This window comes from Manis javanica, chromosome 1, assembly GCF_040802235.1.
Source record: "Manis javanica isolate MJ-LG chromosome 1, MJ_LKY, whole genome shotgun sequence".
Classification (NCBI taxonomy): Eukaryota; Metazoa; Chordata; class Mammalia; order Pholidota; family Manidae; genus Manis; species Manis javanica.
In genome coordinates this window covers 129955289-129980561 of record NC_133156.1, presented here as the reverse complement: position 1 = coordinate 129980561, position 25273 = coordinate 129955289, and the positions used below count along the sequence as shown (strand labels likewise).

At 33.2% G+C, this 25273-nt stretch overlaps 1 protein-coding gene across 2 annotated transcripts in view; it reads right to left on the bottom strand.

The window, feature by feature from the left end:
- CDH9 (cadherin 9) overlaps positions 1–25273 on the bottom strand; it is a 139646-nt gene that overhangs the window by 101992 nt on the left and 12381 nt on the right. Inside the window, exon 2 of one of the 2 annotated variants that reach the window (XM_037001658.2) lies at positions 7237–7293. The exons of the other annotated variant lie outside the window; for it this stretch is intronic. The gene's annotated coding sequence lies outside the window, so the exon portion shown is untranslated. The remainder of the gene's footprint in view (positions 1–7236; positions 7294–25273) is intronic. 2 annotated transcript variants of the gene reach the window in all.

Here is a 25273-nt window from a genome sequence, read left to right as displayed (position 1 = left end):
CTATATATTTCTTCTCTTTTTGCTTCCAAAGGTCTTCCCATGCAGCTGTATTTGGGAGACTTCTCTTGGCTACAGGGACCACTTTGCCCACGTGTGCAGGGATCCTGCAGGTCCATAATCACATACTATGGAAGCCAGGAGCCACTGTTTAATAGGTGAGGAAGTATGGAAACCTACATGTTATTCACATCCCAAAGCTTCCCTACAGAATCATAATGAGGCTGGGACTTTGATTGAAATCATACTCGTGTGAAATTTTCTTCCTGTCCTGCTTCCCCACTCTCTCCCTAACTTTCTGACATGTTAGTAATTCGATAATCAATCACTTGCATACAAATCTTCAACTCAGGGTCCACTTCAGGGAAACCAGACCAAAAACATGGATAAATTCCATAGTTCACATATTCAGAAGAGTAGACACTACCTTCTCACATATTAGTTATGGGGGGTGTAATAAAAAAAAGGAAACATAACTCTAGTTTATTAGTTTGTGAACTGGGTGGATGTTGAGCCATTTTTTGAGTCATTCATATTGGGGGAAAAGATCTACTAGAAAAATAAGAATCAACTTTTTCTTATATTTGGTAGAAAAAAGCCATTTTGATAGTGTCACTAACAATATTTGGCATAATTAATAATAGGAAGCAAAGTGATTTATTATCCTCCTAATTTTACATAATTTAATTTAAGTATTGATGACACTCTTTAAGATAGGTTCTTCTATAATCTGTCGTATTATGATGGGGAAACATTTTACTTTCTTAAAAACTCTTTTATAACAACTTTTTCAAAAGCAATCTTCCCTACTTTGATTTCTTTCATATCACTCATTTATTCCGTTTATATTATTTACTATGATTTTAATAATCTCTTTCATTTAGTAGATTATATGCTTATTGACTATTTCCTCTAGTTATAATGTAACTTCTAATGTGAGATATTTTATAAATTACCATATTCTGCATAAGACAGCAATTACATACAGTAGGTACTTAATATATATTTGTAAAATTAATGAGTTAATTGATTCATGCCAAAAATGGAAAAACCCCCAATTTGAACCTGGAAGCACACAGAAGATTGGTTTGATATTCCTTTGCATAAACATGCTAATAGATATATGCAAATAATTAAACTGGGAGGAAGTGTGTCTTTTGAAACAATTTTTTTTAACAAGTGGAATATAATCTTCAGGGAAGTAAGAGTATTATTCATAAAAATTTGTACAACATAGGATTAAGTATGAACTTCAAAATGTGTTTGGTATAAATTATTGAATGCTTTTTTTGAACTTAGAATCTTTTCATTAATTATCTTCTTTATTTCTCTGATAATTCTTGGCATAAATCTTTCACATTTAGGAAATACTTGTGTACCTCAATTGTGGCCAATTTAACAGCAGAACATTCCTCTGCTCTCAGACAAAAGTGCATATCCTAAAAGGTTTTTTGTTTGTTGCATTTAGTTTTAGTTAGCAAACTCTTATCTCATGGGTTTAAAAAAAAAATTCTTCATATCCTTTACTCATTCAATTGCAACAAGCTGATTACTAAATTTTCTATGCCTAATTGTCTCTATCAGACTTAAATTGCTCTGCATTTTAATCACACATTTTTGTTGATAAATAAATACCATCAGATGCATTATAAAGTACAATATTTCAAATTTAGTTTAACTTTGATTTTGTAATCAGGGAATTCACTTGAGTCTTGTTAACTTTAAGAACTGAATATTGTTGTATTATTATTCCCTTGTACCCTTAATTATGTTTCAATTGCATTTGAGAAAAATGTCTGTTGGCTATTTGTGAATCAAAAAAAATATAGGTGGAGAAGTGAATTTCAATTGCATTTGAGAAAAATGTCTGTTGGCTATTTGTGAATCAAAAAAGTGTATTATTGTAATTAAGTAGGATGTTCAGCATATAAAATACATACCCAGAATTAAAGTATATCATTATTTCTTATCCCTACAATTTAAACTCAAATAAAGTACTTAATCATTCCAATCTTATTTTTCAGGCAAAGTTTCTCAGATAAAATATACATATTGCACAATTGTAGCTGATTAATTTTAGTACCCTGTCATATGACTTGTAATCAAAGGCACCCTCCCACTTACACTAACCTATTTATCTTTAAAAAAAATAAAGAAAAACCAAAACAACTGTGTGATAGGGTCATATAATTTAAATCTTTTTCCAATGATATTTATGAGGTTTAGAGAGTTAAAGGAAATCATTTCTGATCACCCATTTATTTTCTGATTTTGGGAAAAGCCATATGTATGTTGTTTGAGTCCATGGCCAGTGCTCTTTCAACGAACAACTGTGTTTTTACAGCAGTTGGGGAAACAAGTCTGACAGCTCAGTTAGGTGACATATATAAAGAACAAGTGCTATGCATATCACATAAATAGACACCAAAATTTTGAGTTCATAATCAAATAATTATTAATGGATATATGTTTTCACATGTCTATTTTCATAGTAATTGATAATTATTACATGTGCTATATAAATATATGTGTATATGAATATGTATAATTGATCATCTGTTTCATTGATTTTATATATATATATATAGTCACACACATATTTTTTGTTATTTAAGGTCTCTAAAATCATTTATTATTTTCCAAGAATTCCACTCCAATCATTGTCACATTATAATTTAGATAACCCTTACCTAAATAAATGTAAAGTGATTTCAAGAAAAACAGAAACTCAAGGAAGAAACATGAGCTGCCTATCTTGCATAATCCAAAGCTTGAGAGTTAACACCAGTACACTCACAGCTTTAAAAATTTAGCTTTATGTCTTTCCTAGAAATATGGCAGTATAGACTGATGGCAGAAGAAAAGCTCTTAAATCAGGTTTTTCCAATAACTTATCATAAAACCAATAATAACATTAACCAAAATAAGAAGACATAAGTAGAATATATAGAATTAGAGAAAATAAAAGCATGTAAACAACCTATCACCAGAATGTGAGAAAAATAACTACTGTTCATAAGGATAGTGGAGCTAGATTAAGAAAAGAAATAACAACTGATAATTCTATGATATGTGAAAACAACATCAACTTTCAATTAAAAGTAGACTGAGATTGGCAAGCAAGTGTTTTCCCAGCATTGGTCCCACGGATAGGGATCAAGAGAATCAGAACTTATGTATAATCCTCTACTGAAAGATGCTCCTTTGGTGCTTGCCAGGATATCATTATATCCATTCAGTAATACACCCCCATTATATAAACAGCCAAGAGAAAAAAAGGAGACAACTTAAGGAGTATTATTTTAGATATATTTCAGTTTGGAAATCTCTCAGGAGAGAGCAGTCTATGTTCACGACTTGTTTAAGAATGTTGGCTGACAAGGTATTATTGGTTGAAGAGGCAGGTAAAATTTGATATTACCACAAACAATAGTGACATTTTTAGTGAATTTCTCCTTAAACACTAGACGCTAATGAAAAGTTCCAAGTTGGTGTAGCAAAATGACATAACAGGTAGCATGAAATTGGGCTACATTGAAGCCAAGAGGAATGTACACTATTCTATAGCAAAAGCATATGCAATAACACTCTCACCTGAGGAAAAACAATACAAGAACAAAGAACAACAGTGAGGCTGTAAGTGTAGGAAATGAGATGAAGAGAAGGTTTTACATAGGAATAGGTAATTAAGCTTGTATGAAATCTCAACACTTTTCACAACCTGGGTGGACCCCTCCACCTTAAACACAAGAGAAAAGGAGAAAAAAAAAACAAAACAAAAAATTTTATAGAGAATGAGTCAGTATCATTTATAAAGAATTTTCTGAAAAACTATTTTAAAAATAATAGACATGTATTTTAAAATAAGTAAAAAGAATTATAGACTTGTATGCATTCATTGCCTAAACAAAATTGATAAAAACATGCCACATGCAGACTATTCTAGGTATTATTGCCACAGCAATTAATTAAACAAAGTACCTTGTCTTGTAGAGATGGTAGCAGAGGACAAATAAACAAAACCAAACAAATAAATAAATGAAGTGACAGTGGTCCAAAGTGTTATAAAAAAATAAAGCAAGACAATTTCAAAACTTACTCTAAGTTTACAGTCCAAGACAGCATAGTCTTAGCAAAAGAATAGACACAAAGATTGGCTGAATAGAATATAGTCCAGAATTAGATCCACATACATAGTCAACTATTGTTTGATAAAAGGGCAAAGGCAATTCAATGGAGAAAGGATAGCTGTCTCAACAAAATTCTGGAATATCTGGACATCCAGAAACAAAAACTTTTTAAAAATCATAATATTGGTTGAGACCAGCGGAAAATATAGGTGGAGAAGTGAATTGTAGTATATCCATATAGAATATTATTCAGAGATAAGAAATGAGCTATCAAGTCTCAAACAAACATGAAGAAACTTAAATGCATAGTGCTACGTGAGAAAATTCAGTCTGAAAAGGTTGCACACTGAATGACTCAAACTGACACTGAATGATTCAAATGCCTTTCTGGAATGGGCAAAACTGAAGGAACAGCTGCCAGTGGTCCAGGAAAGAGGGTAGCAGAGATGAACAGGTGGACAAAGGGGACCTTGGGAGCAGTGGGTTCTGTATGGTACCACAATGGCAGCTACATGATACTATGCATTTGTCAAATTCTGTACAACTTCACAACACAGAATGAACCTCAACTATGAAAATTAAAATAAAAAATCATTTAGGAATTGGAGGCTGGAGTGATGGGGCTCCAAGAAGGAATATAGACAATGACAGCAGATTCTAACTAACTACAAATGTGTGTAACAATCTCAGGGAAGGGAATGGGAGAGAAAGGTGCTGACCTAAATAACCTCAGAAGTAAGCAGAGTCCCTAAGACTAAATGGAAAGAATTGCACATAACTGCTGCATTCTAGTCATTAAAGTTGTTTCTCCTGAGGGTATAGGTTAGAGATTCTTGTGGTGCTATACATGTATAGTGAAATTGAGCAATTAAGTAGATAGATGACATCTATTGGGAGTCAGGTTGCTTACTATTGTAGGAATTTATAGATAGACAAGGGGAAGGGACAGTATGATCCATGTGGTAATAGAATAGTGTTGGAGACATTAGTGAAAATTCACATACTTTAATATAGTTATAGAAGGCTACATACTGAAAACATAAATTTATAGATATGTGTATATACGCAAGTTAGCATACACACAGATGTATTCCTTCCTTTGCTGTGTGAGATGGCCTAGCAACAATGCTACTGAGTACCAGTGAACTCACCTGGCACCCAGACTTTGGTTTCTAATACCATTTTCCAATTAAAGGAACCATGGCTCCTTGGAGAAATGGTTGATTCCAAGAATAAAACAGGAAATGTACAAGATGAACAAGGAGCATATCATAATGCCAGAAAGTAAAGAAGTGCTTACCACACACATGCATCCCCAAACCCACATTTACAGGAATATGTCAAGGGACACAGGATGAAAAAGTCCTCAATGGCCTAATCTCTAACAATATGAATAAGAAATTTAATAAAGATTGTATTATAACCCAATGGGTAAAATAAATACCCCTTTGTTCATATTGATAGAAATAAATGATTCAATCAATGAATTACTGGGGAAGAAACACATCTCCTTTAAGGATGAATTCCAAATAATCTAGAAACTCTACCTTCAAGGAGGAAGAACTCAAATCCCTATTTTGTAAGTATGGGGTGTACAGAGTAACTTCCTTCCAGAGACACAGTATGAAAATTGAGGGAAACAAGGTTTTGTGTGTGTGTTTTGTTTGTTTGCTTTTGTGGGAAGCTGACAAACACTGCTTCTGCCAGGTGATCAAGGTCAATATCTATAGTATTAATCAAGTTGATAGCAAATATCTTGATTTGATATCATGCAAATGGTACTTGACATCTGTGGTCTTCTTGCTCAAGAACATAAAGCCTGGATAATAAGAGAAATTTCAAACTCCAATAGAGAGGAATGTGACAAAATACTTGACTCTCTAAAACTGCCCAGGTCATTAAAAATAAGAGAAGTCTGAGAAACTATCTTTACCAAGAGGAGACTAAAGAAACATGACTACTAAATGAAGTGTAATATCCTGGGGGGAATTCTGAAACAGAAAATTTATTAAATTTGAACTAAGGAAGTCTGAATAAACTATGGACTTCATTTAATAATATATCAATTGGTTCATTAATTATAAAAGAACTACTGTGCTAACATCATATGTTAATAGTAGGCAAAAGTAGATAAAGGGCATATCATATTAGAACAGTATGTACTATCTTCTTGATTTTTCAGTGAATCTAAAACTATTCTAAAAATGGCCCCCTATTGAGAAAAATAAATTTAATGGATAGAGGATAAATTACATGTACTGGGGGAGATATCATTATTTTCAACAATGTGGTCAAACAGGGAGCCTCTCAGTGATGGTGACATTTGAATAGAAAGCTGGAGGAGTTAGGGTGTGAGGGATGAGGATTTCAATGGGAACAGAGTTCCAGAGAAAGGGACTAACAAACTGCAAATACTTGACATGGAAGAGTTTTTATGTCAGAAGCCTTCAGGTCCCAGAGGGAACATGCATGTACATCCAGCTAAATGAACCAGAGGAGAGTCATCATCTGTGAGGCCCAAGAGGCACTAGGCTTTCAAAGTCATGCAAGCCGTAAATTGTTTTAACCTTCATATCGAAATCACGTGAGAGTTTGTAGCACAGGAGGATCGTAACATAATTGAATGCTAATGAGTAACTCTAGCTGGCATATGTAAAATAGTCTTTGTAAAGCAAGAAAGGAAACAGAGATAATAGCTAGAAAGTGATTGAAATAATCCTAATAATACAATGTTCTCACTGGGATGAAGGAATGGAAGTGGAAAATTTAGGAATGAATCCACCGCTTCGGTTTGAACAATAGATAAGAGCTAATGTTTACTGATGAGAGGCACTAGAAGTTCAGGTAGTGTGTGGAATAGGGAATCAAGGTTTTGATTTTGAACATGTTAAGATTGATGCACCTTATTTAGCATCCAAATGTAGATAACACATGTGCATTTAGATATATGAGTCTGGAATTTCAGGAATGCTCCAGACTAGACTTAAAATATTGAGTTCCATAAGTATTTTCCATGGTTATTAAAGATAATACAATGGTTAAAATTATACATGTAGTAAAAAAATACAAATACAATTTCAGTCTCAATGGAAAATAAGAAAATACAAACCTTATAATTAAGTTTTGAGTATATAAACCTTGGTATTTGGCAATGAAAGTTGAAATTCTGAAAAAAAGGAAGGATAGTATTTAGTGCTGTTAAGGGGTCATAGGGTGGACATAGTTCTTGGTACAGAAAAGGAAACCAAAATAGTTCTTTGAATATTGTTGATGTATAACATTTCATTCAAAATAATTTGTCATAAGTGTAAAGCCTTAAAATCATTTACAGTGTTTGACCAGGTAATTCAAATTCTAGGAAAATTTCTTAAGAAATCAGACATTTGAAAGAAATGTTTGAGTAAAACCATGTTTATCAAACCATTATTTATTATTAGATGTTCTGGACATTTTGTATTTGTGCCTTCAGAGCCAATCTGAAGTCTCCACTTTGCTCAGGATGGCAGGAGGTAAATTCAGTATTGGTGGGGTCACTGGTCCATGGTTGGAGTCAGACAGCATGAGGCACAGGCAGGAGGAAAGGGAGGTAGAGTTTCCTCCATGCAGCACCACTAAGATTGGTTGATTCTCTCTACAATGAGCTGTCACTCCAGAATACCATCGAGTCACAGCTCATTGCAGAGAAAGCTGTCAGAATACAGGTACTCTCTCTGGAGTAGTTTCTGCCCCAGCTCCTGCCTAACTCTGTTAGGCCCAGGAGGGGACAGGTTCATGTAGTTGTGAATTCCTGCTATGCCACCATCTCTAGTTAGTTCCTTTAACCCTGGACACATCCTGCATTAAACCCTTCCTAATCATGGAGCCTGTCACCTGCATACTCATTTCCTGCAAATATCCTGACAGAAACATTGAGGGGGCTGAAAATGAACTAAATGTGTAAGAGCAGGGGAAGGGTAAATAGGTAATGCAACTTACATATAATACAGTGATGCACCATAAAGTTATCAAAAAACCCACATATTAATTCTTTCACCAAATATATATGAAGTACCTACTCTTTTCCTAGTCATTTTTCTAGCTCAACAGAACAGCAAACTCCTCAAGGAGTATACATTCTAGGAATATAGTCTACATATGTAACAAGAGACAGTTTGTTTATGACACATTCCTGAAGAGATTACTGACCTTAGAAGTCATTTGTTGAATAATATTTAATCCCTCAGGAAAATGAAAGAAAAACTTAAATTTACATTTCAAATTTCTAATTACTGGAGAAAGCTGTAAGTGAATTTTCTGCCTGTGGTTTCATGTCAACTTCCAGTGTCAGAAATGAACATCAGAGTGTGTCAGATGCAAGTTAATGAGTGTCTGACATGCCATCAGCCTACGCTAAGTATTTCTCGTTTAAGAAGGAACACGTAGTGTTCCACCCATATTTAAAAATGTATTTGATTTGACAGAGCTCCTTTCTTGAGTTTGCTCTGGAAAGCAAGAGTTCATACCCAACTGTTGGCCAGTTTGTCTTAGCATGGGGTTGGGGCAAATGGGAACAAGTGGGTGGATGGTAGGATGTGTTTGGCAGTGCTATGGAGAGAAAGGGACATTAAATAGCTATGGAGGAATAAATCATTGAACAAATATACAAGTATGTATAATAATTTCCACAACAGAGATATAAATGAAGGTAATATTTAATCAAATATTCAAGACAATATTAAGGATTTTAAAAAGGAATTTCAACTTTTTTGTTTCATGAAACTTTTGTCAGTCTGATGACAGAGTAATGTTTTTAAAGCATGAATTAACATACAAGATACATAGTACTAAAAAGGAAACCAATTTTTTAAAAATACAGCCATCAACATATTTTTAAAACCAGTTGGGGTAAAATAATATAATGCTTCTTACCTAATGCAATAAATAAGAAGACTTGGCAGCATATCTGATCAGTACCATAATTTCAAAGAAAAATGTATAAGGTATTTCATGTAATATTGAGTTCCTACTGATATAAAGTCACAGATACCTCTAATACTACTGTGGGTTGATAGCCATAAATATAATTGAAAAATATGCTAAGTTTCAATTAGAGATTAGTAGAAATATTGATATGTTTTTCTGTTTAAATATATGAATTTAAGATTTCTCAGTTACTTTCAAAATAAAACAGACTTAATTTTGAAAAATATGTAATTTTACATTGACATTATAGATGCAGGTAGATGAGTGGAATGGATAGTAAATCTGAAGGAGGTTTGGATTAATATTCTGCCTTTGTCACTCAATGAGTGGAAGTGAGTTTATTAACTAGGTTTTATTTTCATTATATTTAGAATGGCAATCATGCACTTACCTTCTAAGGGGATAAATGATTAAATAAAGTTATGTGTGTAAAAAAACCTGCAATATAATAGGTGCATAATATAAAATAACAGTATGCCTTTCCTTCACGCTGAAGCTATTGATTAGGTCATTATATAATTATATTCTATTAATGTACAGTGAAACAATATGAATTTTGCCTAAGAAACTATAAATAGATTTGAGAGGGTCATTGTAAACTATTACACTAACCATTTTAAAGGCATAAACACATCCGTAGTTTATTATGTCAATCTGGATGCTGTAGTAAATGCTTTTATGCTCCATGTAAATCCCAGTTACCAAGCCAGTCTACTTATCAGCTAGATGCTGGGAGATTTGACTGCTAACTGCTTGCAGTAATCACTTTCCTCTGAGTAATTTTCTGCACTGGGAGCACAACCAAATTAGGGAAATCACTCTATTCACTACCATGGGCAATGACACTGAAGCATAAATAGGCAAACCTCTTGTTTCAATGTGGGTCAATTCTCTGTTCCATTTTTTGCTCAGAGCCTTCTTCATGTGGATCACACCAAGACTAGACTCAACCTGAGATTATGTTGGTGGTGTGTTCTTTCTCCTTTCTCACTCCTGCTTCATTCCCTCCCTTACATTTTTTCTCCTGAGAAGCACATTTTCAGCCAATCACCTGTATCCAAATCCAAGTCCTAGATGGACTCCAAGGAGCCATCTAACATTATATCCGTGGTGTGAATGAGCATCTACTCTGTAGAAATGAACCAACCAGTTATTCTTTAACTGTTTATCTGGTGCTTACTATTGCCAAGAACAAAGACGAAGATGACTGCTCTTATGTAACTTATACTCGGTCAGGAAGAGACAAACACCATCCAATAAACATAATAAATGTGAAAAACATATAGTAGATAGAAGATATTCGGTGCTCTTGAAAAAACCTTAGAGCAACATCATGGGATTTGAATAAAAGGGGTTGGTTGGTTAAAGGAAGCAAGTGAAATTACAAGTTGGCTTTATTGAGAAGGTGTTATTTGAGTAAATATCTGAAGAAAGGGGAGCTATCCAAGAAGATATGTGGTGGACAGTATTTTCAGAGCAAAAGCCGAATCAAGGTTCCTACAGCAGCAGTGTCTGGCTTGTTTCAGTTGGGTCTCTCTGACAGAAGGGAGGGGGAGAGAGTAGCAGACGAAGACCGAGCAAGAGTGGTGTGTTCCTGTAGCCCAGGGAGGGAAGTGTATCCAGTAAGAGGTAGTGACCCAAAATCAAGTGATCAAAAATATGAAGACTGGAAACTGGCCACTGGATTGAAACTATGGCCTTCACTATATAATTCATATATTGCAATGTCTTTATGGGTAAATGTACATTGTTTTTTACCTGGACTATTCAAATGGTCTCTAAATATTCATATAGTCAAGTGGTCTAACTTTTACTTCCTAAAACAAGCTACAATGTTTCTTATTGACAAATACATTTGCAGATGTTCTTATATCTGTCTTAATTTCACTTCTCTGCAGTTGGTTTGCAAAACTATTTCAAATTTTAAGACACAGACTCTTGCAGTTTATTGATTGAGAGCATGTCCTCAAGTCAGGATGTCTGGTTTCAAATCACAGCTCCACTAGTCCTATCTAGGTGACATTGAACATGTTATTTAACCACTGGCTCTCTTGAATGTGTATTGTTTTTATGGTGTTTTGAGTTAAGTTATTTGATACACATAAACTAAATAGAATAGTGCCTGGATATTAGTTTGAATGGACTAGTGAGTGCAATGATAACAGTGTTTTAAAACAATAATATATCTTTCTCACACCCACATAGGTCAGCAAGTGAAGGTTGTTACATCTCATGTTTATCAGAATTTCAGGATAAAGGAGACATATTCAATCTCTGCTTGCACCTTTGCCAAAACAGGACAAAGAATAACTTTACAATTGACATTCAGTCTGTTAACACCTCCACCCAGAATTGACACACATCAACTCCACTCACTTTTCATTGAACAAATCAGGTTACTTTGTCTAACTTGAATAGTATTAGTGAAATATGTTCCTAACAAACAAGAGAAATCAGAGATATTTAGTAAATAACACAGGTCATCAAGACAACTCAAGCCCTGGTTACCATACATAAGGTTGATTCTTCCCCTGGAGAAAAAAAAATACAACTCATAAGTCACATCTAGACTTGTTATCAAGTTCAAATTGAGGGGGTGGCTAAGGGGGGGATCACAGGCAGTAAGTAGTATCTATATCAAGTCCAGATGAGGCTTCTCATGAAGAGAGTTATGAACTAAAATGATAGTGTCTTTGCTCCACACCTGCAATGAACAGTGGTGGTACAGAGTCAGTGCAAGCACAATAAATGCTTTTCTTCTGAAAGCCATGCAGATTTGGAATCCTGTTTGCCTGTCTCTTCATCCTGTCATGGAGAATGAGGCTGTGCTTCCCAAGAGGAGCTCCTTTGGATACTGTTCTTTGTGACCTTCACTCTCTGGAATTCTTGGTATTCATTGACCTCACTGACCACTGCTGAAGAAGGCAGTGGATAGTGTCAGCCTTTGAGAGTTGAACACATTTCTTAGCCAGCTTACTGGTTGGGCAGGTTGACGGCCCCAGCATCATTTTAACCTCCATGAGACACAGACATTTTTTGGTCCAGGCTGCTGAACTCTTTAGCAGGACAACTAAACTAAACCCTGTTTTTCAATTTGACGCTAGTGAATTTCATGTGTCATTTAAAAATACTTCTTAGATTTTCTATATTTATGTGTTCTCTTCCCACTGCTCCACAGGTCTTGCTATGCCTACTTGATTGTAGCCTCCTAGGTTTTATTGGGCTTTACTGGGAGAACCACAGCCTTAGTATCTTTAACATTAGATATTTTGTCAAAGTAAAAGGATTTGCTAGGAACTAAAGTCTTAACTGAGATCTTAACCTTGATGATATAATCCATTCAGAAGTTTTAAAAATAGCTGTGTTGACCATTCTCTTGATTTGCTTTTTGCTCTAAAAGTTTCAATCAGCCATGATCACATAACACTTTGTTTCTCTTTTATCAAGGAGCATAGAAAATGTTACCTCTTCCTCTCCACCTGCCAGTCTCCCACTTATGCCATCTCCATTTCCTTACATTTCTATCAGAAAACTGGCAAAAGCTCTCTGGATTTATCTTTTTATAGTACTTGGATGATACAGCCATAGTGAAAAATATATACTATTAACACTCTCTTTTCCTACATTAACCCCAAGTTCACTGGGTCCAGGATCTGCTTTCCAAGTTACCACCAGTCATAGTTTTACCAAACATTATATCCTTGTGTGAAATAAATATCCATCTTTTGAAACTCTGGTAAAGCTTCTCCACTTCCTGGGTAGCCTAGCCTTAAGTTGATGCTACAAATTTTAGAGTTTTTGTTGTTGCTCTTATGGTTAGGGAAGCATATAATTTCCAGTAGATATTTATGCACCCATCACACTGTGCTATGGTAACAAAAAACTCAAAATTTCAGTGGCTTTAGCCTTACTCATATTATAATGCTTATTCAGGGCACATAGCCATTGTGGTTTTACTGGGAGGCTGTGATAAACCTTATCACCAGGAACCCAAAGCAAGGGTATTTCCAATGCCATGCTCCCACGATTGCCAAGAGGAGAGAGGGGGCAAAGGGAACCCTGTGTCGGCCCTTAGGCTTTCCACACAGAAGAGACACACTCACTTGCACTCACATTTCACTGGCTGAAGCAAATCCCATGGTTATGACTACATTCAGATGTGGGAGAAAAGACAAACAGTCCTATGATGTGTTTGGAAGAGAGAAATCCAGAAATATTTGGTTAACAGTTCCAGGGATTGCTTCACGAGCATGTAAGTGTGCATGTTATGGGATGAACTGTGTTCACCGAAATGTATATTTAACTCCTCACCCCTCTGGTGGACTTCTTTAGAAATAAAGTTTTTGAAGATGTAATCAAGTTAAGATGAAGTCATCCTGAATTGGAGTGGGCCCTAATCCAATGGTATGCACATAAGGAGAGGGGAGCAGGCACCAGTGAGGTGTGAGGATGGTCATGTGAAGGCAGAGGTAGGCTGGACTTATGCTGCCACAAGCCAAATGCCACAAGCTGGAAGAAATAGGATTATTCTTCACTAGACTCTATGGAGGGTACAGACACGCTGACACCATGATTTCCGACATCTAGCCTCCGTAACTGTAAGAGATAAATATCAGTTGCTTTAAACCCCCTGTGCTTTGTTCTGGCAGCCCTAAGAAACTAATTCAGGGCTAATTAAACAGAAATATCTGTTAACAATTTGTAATATTTCTTTGACTTTACTAGAGAAAGATAAGAGATTCTTTTTTTTTAAGTTTTAGCATTGAGTCTATAATATTAAGGACAGAGAGTTACATAAAGTGCTTTATTTAATGATTTCAGTTTCTTAATTTGTAAAACAGGATTTTAATAAAAATAGTAATACTCATGGAGTTACTACTAATTCTCTTGTAAGCTTTGGAAAAAATAAGTTTCACTAACAAATTACTTATGACTCTCTTTTCAAGATGATGATTTAAAAACAGAATAGGGATCTTCTTTCATAAGTATATTAAATCCTCTTGCACAACACAGAGAATAGAAATACATGTTGAAAGACTAAATAGCTTAACAAATTTAAAATACTTAATATTCAGCATATTGAATTATATGTATCTTACTTTTTTAAATTCAAATGAAATATAATGTAATGTGGAAAAAAATTATGTAAGTATTCTGATATCATTAATATATGATTAATCATACATAAATCATGACCATTTGCAGTTAAACATTTTTCTAAAAAAATCTATTATTTTTAAAACTTACATTATTTTCCCTCATACTATAGAATGAAAAAACAGCACAATTCCATTTATATTCTCATAATGTACTGTAAAATAAGCTCTATCAGATCAATAGTAAAGATTTCCTGGCACTGATGCTAATTTAAATGTTACTATAGCAATCACCATGGTAATATTTTCAATTATTGCTACACAGTCACAGCATAAGATGAGTCTAGTGTACCACTTGGCAACTTCACACAGGATGTACAGATTATTTAATTTTACCGGTCAAATAAAATCTAAACACACTAAAAAAATGAAATAAGCAACAACTATGAATTATTCCTAGGTTTCAAATTTCAAATACTAACCACACTTAAAAACTGTTTTAGTGTAAAAATAAACTTGTTTACCTTTGCAAGTCACCTATTCGAGCACAATACACTTAACACAAAATTTTACTTACTATCTCAATGTCAGACGCATATTAAAATCTAGTGTTTGTTTCACCTGGAAAGCTCATCTGAAAATAAACTTACGTATGTAGATAAATCTTATGGAGGGAAGGAAATGGATATGATAGCAATAATGTAACAGTCATTTATTATTTTTATATTTAGCATTTATTAAGCACAGGTTAAGGACCAGATGCTGTTCTAAGCACCTCACAGGTTTGGTAATCATTTGTTCTGTCCACGAGCAGCCCATGTCTCCCTCTTTCTAGTCCATTGGGACTATGCTTCACTGCCATCTTGAGGTTGTGTGTGTCTATGTGGCCAGCTAAGTTTGAGTGGATATGATGTATGTCCTTTCTTGGAAGAAAGTTTATGAACTTCTGCAAGCATAGCAACACTTCCCAGCCGAGGACCCAAAATGACGGCAAGAAGAAGCTCCCCTCACCCCCTCTAGCCAACCTTTAATGAATATATAGTGGGAAAGAAAAAGAAACTTTTTGTTATGAGCTCCCTGCACACACTAGTCCTTTTGATGAATATGCTGTTATTTTCATTTCATTCACAAGAAAATGAAAGTTAAGAGTGTTTAAATAAATTGCCCAAGATAAACATCCATTAGGTTATGAAAGAGAAAATAAAAATCAGCTCTGAGAGCTGACATCTGGTACCGAGACTGGCAGCTATGAGCTAAGTTGTGGTTTGCCCTGATGAACACAAACAATTTAGCAGAATATCATCAGACGAACTCACTAAACAGCTATGAGTGAACAAGGCAAAAGCTGGGGTATTACACACCCCAGAAATGTCCAAATGTTTTCCATTCCTGCTTACTACTTGATCAAAAACAACTTCAAACTGTTTCTCCAACTTTCTATATAGATATTGACACAGAATTGCCCCAATATCCTGGTATTACCTAATCAAGTGCTGATCTCTGCTTTTATAGTACTTTCCAAGTACCCCAGCAAATTCCCAAACTCTATATAAGCCTATCCTAAGTTCCTCTGACCAAAAGACTTCCCATTCAGTAAGTCAGTCTACCTACTTCGTCTACAACTGTGTTCTTGGTGATCGTCTGGGCACTGGGTTTTTCAGTTGTAGTTGAGATCTGTATTTGGGGAGTGTGGCACTAGTACCCACGATGTAATCACTATACTGTAACCCAAATAAAGCAGTATGAATTTTGAGAATAAGGTAATTAACATAGGAATATAGGCTGAGGAAAAAAATTCTTCAAGTAATTCTATGACAGTTTTACCAAACAAATCAAGGAATCTGATTTAAAACAGTATGTCAAAGGACAGTAAAATTGGCACCAATATGACTTATTGGTGTGTGTGTGTGTGTGTGTGTGTGTGTGTGTGTGTGTGCGGGTGTCTTTATGTGTGTGTATACCTATATATATACATATATAAGGGAAACATTGTCCAGGACTAGGCTTAGTTCTCACCCCACTGCTCCAACCTCATGTGCAGAGTCGAATCAATCATACTCTTCTAGCTCATGGGCTGTAATTACTGAGCATTTATGTAAGGACCTTTTCTTATTTCATTGATTTATTTTTTATTTTACCCCAACTGCCACTCTCAGCTCTCCCAATGATCCTGGTGTTTTTTCAATAAAAAAGAAGCTGTGAATCAAAAGTGTTTTGCAATAAAAATTAATTATCCTTATCATATACCCAAAGGCTAGAGTAGAATTGCGGTCTGATGTAGAAGAGGAATAATGGGCCAAGAGTTCGAGTGACTCAATGTGCTCAATTTGTGCCTTATAAGACGGGATGTAATGAAACATTTAACTATAGCAAACTACTTTAAAATGTGAACATATTATCTTTCACTTTACACATAACATGTTGCACTTAATTGAACCTTATTTTTAAAGCACTATACAATTAAAACTGCTTAAAGTTTAGTTAAAAATATTGCACAACCAAAAGGGTTAGTAAAAGACTGAAATATCTTTTTATTCACCCACTGAATTCCAAAAGGAGAGTATTTATTATTTTCACATTAAATAATTATGATTTCACTATTAATCTTTGTTAGGACATATTTTCATTTGCTATAAGAGGAAAACTAAAAAGCAAAAATGTACCAAAAGTTAACCTTAAAATCAGGTTTTTTTCAAGTTTGATACAACTCTTGTTGTGGATCCTTCTCTGTAGAAAAACTCATTTATGTCTGCCACACAGTAAGACCAGTTTATTTTAAATGTTTCCTCTATATATTTCTAAAAGGAACATATGTTTCCTGCTTAAATAGCATCATTAAGCATCAGAAATATAAAATGCTAAATGAAGTATATTCATCAAAGCCAAAAAAGTTATGCAAATGTTGCTACTTAGGATGGTGCCTATACTAAATATAAATTCTAAAATATATTCTGGTTTCTTGGACATTAATAGTGATTCACATAATCATTTACCTCATGTTTTTATTGAACAATATTATAAACATATACTCTGCCAAATGCTTGCTATAGGTGTCTTCTAATAGGATTCTGTTTATTAAGCATATGAGGTCATCTGTCTCAACACTGCAACTCAGAACATTCAGTATGTCATTATTTCCTGACAGTAACTTAGTGAAAAGTAATTTTTAGTTCAGAATTTTACCATCCTAATCTAACGAGACACCATCACTTTCAGAAGAAAGAGAACTAATATTGGTAAATAATCAGAGGGACCATATAGATAAAAATAGATACAATGTGCATTGACATTTTATGTAATTTTAATTAGTGAGATAATCTATCCTTTAACATTTCTGCGTATTTCCCTGGTTTTGAAATTTATTTTTTCTTAATGGCAACCATCATCAGCAATAGATACTGTAGCATCTCAATAAATCTCTAACAGGTAGTACCAGCATATGAGTACATACCATTAATATACTTTATTTTGGATTTTCTAGAAAATTAAATCAAGATCAAATATGGGTTTGGCTGTACATTTAGAAGTCATTCACATTTACATTCCTACAAATCAACAGACTGTACTAAGTTGAGGAGAGGAATGAAGGTGAGAGAGATTCTCATTTGATGAAAAAATAGATTACTCATCATGAAATGCCACCATGTGAACACAAACAATTGTGCAATTTATATACAAAAACTTTTTAATCATGGTACTTGTAGAGTCGAATCTGACATCAATTCAGAAAGGGAACCCACTGGACAATATAAAACCCTATGTGTTATTCATCCTATAAGAATGCTTATTTAACATTTAGCTATTTGTGAAATTTGAGTTTGTCAATGTCTGCATTTAAAAGTCTGAGAAGTGGGTTCTGTCCACTTGGGGAGGAAGTTTAGCACAGTTGGCCACACAATTTTCTCCTAAGTGGTAATTTTAAATCCAAGAGTAACTTAAATTCAGGGGGGAAATAATCCTTGAAATATAGTTCTATTTTCTTCAACTAACTATTAAAAAAGCTCTTGAAATCCAAAAATGTAAGATAAGATAACTTTTTATACATGAAATTTTGGTGAGATTCAGAGAAAAATCAGAGAACAAAGTTTCAAAGAACAGAGTGTTTCTTAATCCACAGAAAGGAAAGGTATGTTTTTATTCACTTAAATTAAGCCCTGACAGTTTTCTAAAGTGTTGATTCCAGATCACTTGCAGTTTCAAGTGCTAGAGTGCTTGTCAAGTTCTATCATTTTTTTCTTTGCCTCCCTTCTCCAACATGACAAGTTTGAAGTTAAATACAGAACATCATCACCTCGAAACTGTTCATATCTTCTATTTTTTTCTTACTGCTTTTTCCTTGATTTCTGACAAACATATGTCAAAGTATATATAATGCCTTTTCTTCCTTGTATTTCCTTTAACATAATAGACAAACCTATTTTTCAGGTATGTTTCATTGAGCCTCATAAATGAACATATAGGAAAAATTATTAGCAGTCTCGTACAGTTAAAGATTTTGGGATTCAGTAGGATCAAGTCACTCCTCTAGGAGTGGAGTTAGGAAGTGACTGTGTTGGTTGAAATATGAAACCAGATGATCTCATTTTATAGCACAACCTTGTAAACTCTGATCTACATGGTTTAAATGAGGCTCTGGTACTGTCATCTATTATCACCTTCAAATCCCTCCGCTTATTTTTCAGAGTTCCATTATCAAACCCATGCTATTTTTTCATCTCAGGCTCTACTATTTCCTAACACATATGCTCTTACTACATATGTATGTGAGAAAAAGAGAGTGTATTATCTTTGATTTTCATAGTAAAAGCAGTCATTGGTTCTAAAATGACAGAGATTAATTAATCCTAATATTTGTTCATTAAAAAATATATATCTTTCTCAGAAAATTATTTCAATCGATTCCTATGTTACAAATGAGACATTTCATAAATGGAGGTAAACCAAAAAGTGGAAAGCCATTCAAACTGATTTAAGTTCCTATTTATTTAGAGAAAGAACTAAAACAATTTGTTTTTCACATCTTCTATATACAGTGTTTCTCAGATATACATCCTCTTCACTTAACCATGTTAAATACATAAAAATTAAGTATTTTGTATATCTACCTAAAATTAGGACAGAAAACTAGGGCAAATATTCCTGATCCATGGGTAGTTATTATTAGTGATAAACCATTAACAAAGTTAATACAATTGTTTTTTAGATTCTTCTCTTAGAAGGTGCGATTTGTCTTTTTGAAAGCTCTTCAGTTCTCAGGCAGCCCATTTAAATCATGCAGATACAGATCAAGTTATAACCTTATGCCTTTTGAACAGAAAAAGCCAAATATCCATGTTTCTTACAGAGATATTAAACCTTTTTTTAATAATGTAAAAACATTTTTTTAATTGCTGGAACCTTGGGGTAATGTTATCAGAGTAAATATTTTATTTAAAAATATTAATATCCTATAATCCGAGAGGGACTGAGGATTCTGAGTTCCCAAATAACAATTAGTGACAAAATACCACCTGTTGCTTAGAGAAACGGTCCCCAGCTACATGGCAGCTGGCTGTGCACCAAGAATGGGGATGACCAGGAATCAAGTCGTGGGAAAGTGCCTGGACTGTGGAGATGACTTAGCAGTGATGTACCGCATTTCGTTTTTTTTCTTCCTGGTACCTTTTGTTCCTTAAAATAATTTTCATTCAATTTATCCTTCTGAAAAGGGTATTCAATTATATCATTATTATTAACTATTATACTATCCTAGTATTAGTAGGGCTGGGGGAAACAAGAAGCCCAGTGAGGGTTAAGTGTTGAGATAAGCTAAGAAAATTGAAGAAGAATTCTAAGCAAGTACTAATAGGTGAAATCCAGGATTTGGGGAACATTCCTGGAAATTTTTTTTAAAATATTTGATAAGGTGGATTTGGTGTACTTTTATCACAGACACTGTAATTAGATTTAGGTATTTGGGTATGAAAGGCAAGAAAAACTTTGAAGAGTTGGAAACATTAGGTACACCTGCTATTGCAGATAAGAATATAGATTTGAGGATGCAGATATTGATAGAGACCAAGAAACAGAAATATGTAATATGTATGCTCACAGTTTCACATGACCATCTCTTAATGAGATTTTGCATTTTTTAAAAATTTTGATTCTTTGATTTTTCTATAATGTTCAATTTACTTACTATTTGTGTGTAACATTAGAAAAATAACATGGTAGTTAACACATTCTATAACCCAGAATTAATTCCAGCCTGATTCTCTTATTTTACACAGTTCTGTTTCTATAATTAGAAAATATAGTAAATGCTCTTATTTTATCTTTGGTCTTGGTGCCGTTTTGTGAATAGATTGAAGGTAATTGCCATATGTAGCACTGGCACATTATGAAATCAAGCTCATTGTAAAGCTTCTGCATATTTGCTATTTACCTTCTTTTTAACAGAACACAGAAACCAGAAAAAAAATAGCACAGATATGGTGGAATCAACTAACACTTATATGGGAAAAAAATGGCCATTCAGTCAAAAATTTTTTAAATAATACATAAATAAACATGATAGATTATTAATGTATTCATTGGAAACAATGATTTTAAGTGTCGTTTGATAAAATAAGATTTTTACAAAACAGAGCAAGAGTAAAGTCATTTCCCTACATGCAAAGATTTCTAGTATCCATTTGACATACATCTGACATCTGGACTTTGAAAAATTATTTTTATAGTTTTGAGTTGTCCAATGTTTGCAATACATTAGATGACTTGTTATCCTTTTAGAGGTAGGGTTTAGGAAATGGACATAACTGGAATAGATGAGAGGAAATTATATTCCTTTTGACTGGGCTGTGATGACATATCCATTATAATTTATTTTCTATAATTAGATAATAGCTTAGTATCTCAAAATATAATTTTAAGATATTTTAATCTGCCAACTTAACTGCCTTGTCTACTATATTGAGTATAGTGACAGGGTTTAAAAACATTTTCATAATGTTAAGATGTTCTTTAGTTCCAAAATAAAGTTTAACAAATAAATTTCAATGGCAAAAAAATAAAAATCATGGCAAGCACTTCATCATGGATATAGATCTTGAATCACTAAACTGTACACCTATATTATGTACAACATAATATCATATATTATATTGTATCAATACAATTTGATATATTCTATCAATATAATTGACTCAATATATCATATTAATTATAATTCAATTTTTTTCCTGGAAGGTAAGAATTTCATCAATTACAGTATAATCACATAATTGGTTCTTATTGCTATTAGACATTAAACACTTTAATGCATACAGTTCAGTCACTGCGAGAAACATAGCTGCTTAACAACAAATATGATAATTTGACTTTCAGGAGTTTATATTATTTTAGTGTTTGCATTAAACTATTCTAAGTGATGACATTATGGAATAAGGTATATATAACTATTTAAAGTAATTATATATGTAGAATACACAAAATACATATATGCATGCATACATTCATTACATACGTATATCCAAGAGATTGTCAAATTACCTTTTATATATCTTGATTAATTTTTTAAGTCATTACTGGAATAACTAAGGAAAATAGTTAACAACCTTTAAAACAAAAATTTACCAAATTTGTAATATCTGGTGTTTAATACTTCTAAAAGTCTTGGTTTTTAAATGCTTTAAGGGTAGTATGCAGTTTATGGGATAATTGAGCTCAAATATCTTACTTGGAGAAATGGCATTTTAAAATCCTCTTAAAATTAAGTAAGTATTAATTCATTTTAAATAATATGTATTAAGATATTGTCAAAATACATCTTTAGCTTTAAAATGAAGGGTTCAATAACTTACCATTTAACTAGTAAAAAAATTTCCAGATGTAGGTTTGACTGATCTTTACTAGGAAACGGATTAAAATTATTAATGTTATGCAGTTAAATAATGGAATAAGCATTATCTTAAATATTACAAATGCCAGTAGAAATAAGGCCAATTAGGGCATTTTCTCATATTTTCATTATTGCAATCTGGACCGTCCAAAAGAGGGAGCTAAAGTATTGTGCTAAGTAGCTTGGCTTCATGAATATGAAGTTTGGGATCAATTTCACAAATGAATTGTGCCTATATTTCGATGTAAATGTAACTGGGTCTGATATAGACTTATAGCATTGAAGAATCATGGACAGTACTTAATTTATGGACCAAAATTATTTATTCCCCCAGAAGAAAATTAGTTTTCAGTGACCATCAAATAATAAAAATAAATTACAAAAGATGGAAGGAACATTAAATAAAATATCTTAATACTGAGTCTTACAAAGGAAAGGTAGGAATCACCATAAACCTAAGGTAACTAAAATCATTGAGTTTTTTCTGTACTTACATAAATAGGATGAATAATACTGAGGCATTTCCATGTACATGAACACTGTTAGGAGTAAAATAAAATATGATTCATCTACAAAACACATTAGGAATGTATAATATTTTAGAGATCTTCAGCCATATCACTGGCAAAGAGATCCTGTATGCTAATTATGTGTGTGGTTTATACAACACAGCTGCTACCCATTTTCCCTATAGACTAAGGCAAGATAACATTATAAATAAAGGTTCATTGCCAAAGATAAACAGAATCTGTAGTTCCTTATTACAAAATGTTATTTTACAATAGGATTAATTTAATTAGTGAATAAATTAATTTCCTTCTTCAGACATCAGAAAGAAATCTGTAACACCGGTAGGAAATCACAAGGAGAGGAGATAACTTACTTATGAATAATTAATTTTCATGTAAATAGATCATGAAAGCAAAATGTTTAATTGACTATTAGATACTTGTGTGTTATGTTTCCCCAAGACATTATGCTGAAACCAGGAGTGTTGCTCTTTTGTGATTTGGGAAAAATTATCTTATACACTTATGCTTTTCATATTAATCTCATAACATTATAGATAAAACATGGTTAAAGACAGTAATTTCTTCATTTTAACTGGTGGGGGGGTCTAACACTGAAGTGCCTGAGAGATTCTTTTTTGACATAAGCCAAGTAAATTATACCCAAGGATAAAATTATTGAAAGATTCCAATACATAATGTCTTAAAGAAATAGCTAACCTTACATTCCTTTTTAAAAAAAATCTAGTCTTTTACAAATTGAGTGTTTTTTAGTAATTCATTTGACTTAGAATTAATTATCCTTCAAATGACTTATATTTTTATCTTTAAAACTGGCAAACTGACATACTCTCTTTTTTCACCAAAGATTGAACAGTTGTATCAAAAATTTTTTCCATACCATGTAATCTTTGCTATAATATAGAAATATTTTGTATATGTAGTGTAAAAATAGCACAAATTTATAACTGCAGAAACATACATATAATTTCAGTCAAATGAGTAGATCATACTATTTGAATTATCTGTACACAAAAAATGATTTAAAATAAATTGGTGTAAATTGATTTAAAATAAATTACTGGAAACTCTTAGGTGGTTGATATTTGAATTTGTTATAATATTTGTACATATGCTGACAGAATGGTTGACACAGTGGTGCTGTAAACATGAGAAATATATACATTTCTGAATACATTACTGATTGAGTGACAATAATGAAATTACAACTGATATTCTTTTTATATACTGAATTTCAAATTTCAATGGAGAAATGTAGGTAATATAGAGATAGTCAATTGAAAAAAGCAATAGATCTGGTACCAGATTGGACACCATCCTAGAGAAACTCACATCTACAAAAAAGGACTTCAAGAGAATGAGGTAGGAAAGCATGTTATGAAGGTTTGAATTCTTACAATATCATTTATTTCTATTCCATTTTTTCCCTACAAGATAGAGGCTTATTAGAGTAACAGTGGAAAGCTTAATGACTTTTTTCAAGCAAACATTCAATTGTCTTTGGCACTGTAAAAGCTGTTAGATGTTTTCTAGTCTGTCGCTAACATTTTTAAAATAAGAAGAAATGTAATAATAAATTTGAAATCCCTGGGTGATAAATATAAACCCCTATCTCTGGTCTTTTTATTCCCATCCATTGTTCTCTTTACTACACCAGATTGGAGTGTAACTTCACTCTATGAAATTCGGGAAACAATTAGACAACCCACTTTAGTTCTTGCAGATAGCAGAGACACTTGGCATAAATCTATTTGACTGTCCTTACATACAGAGATCAGTGGGTTCATCTTATTCCCTCAGTAAGGTTTGTGGAGAAAGTCAGGACCAACCACAGGGGTGAATTAAATGGCAGTCATTTTTACCTTTGGGTACACATGCTTGCTATAATGCCATGTTTTACATATACAGTGTTATGAATTAAAATTGAGTTTTTAAAAATGCAATGATTGACATTGATGAGTCATTTTTAATCATAAAAATCTGTTCCTAGAGTCCTAAATTCTACTCTTGTTTTTTCCCCTCTAGGATCATTTTAAGCAAAGTTCTTGGGGGGCTTGGCATACTTATGTATAAAACCGGTCAATTAAATAAAACGTCAGTTAGGTTCCTACTTGCTGTAATAATCCCTGATTATGTGGAATAATTCTTTAAGTAATTTAAAATCTTCTGAGAGAGATCACATTTTATAGGATAAACTTTTTTCATTTAAAATAACATGCAATATCATTGAAAACCATTATGACAACTTGGCCCATTTTCATAATGAAAATGGAACAAATGTTTCTCGAAGACCAATATTTTTCATACATTTTACAAACATATTTTTCATACTCATAATTGAGAGTATTTTTTAGTGCTCTGTGCCTTTTGAAAGTGTGATTGCTTACATAATTTTTAACATTTCTTCAATGTTTCCAATATGTTCTTACTTGTTACTCCTACTCTCTGCATTCATGATTGATCATATGGCATTTTTAAAAGCCAGTGCAAATTTCTTTGGAGAAAATATATTGTTTAATCAAGTAAAATGTTAGCAGATGCCCAAAGCATCTTTTCTATCAATTATTTGAAGGTCTGCTTATTTTTCATTTTCTACCTTCTTTTAAAAGCCTAGACAAGGAAAAAAGTCCTGAAATATGAACAGAATATTGTAGCTAATTTTTCCAAATAGAATAGTAA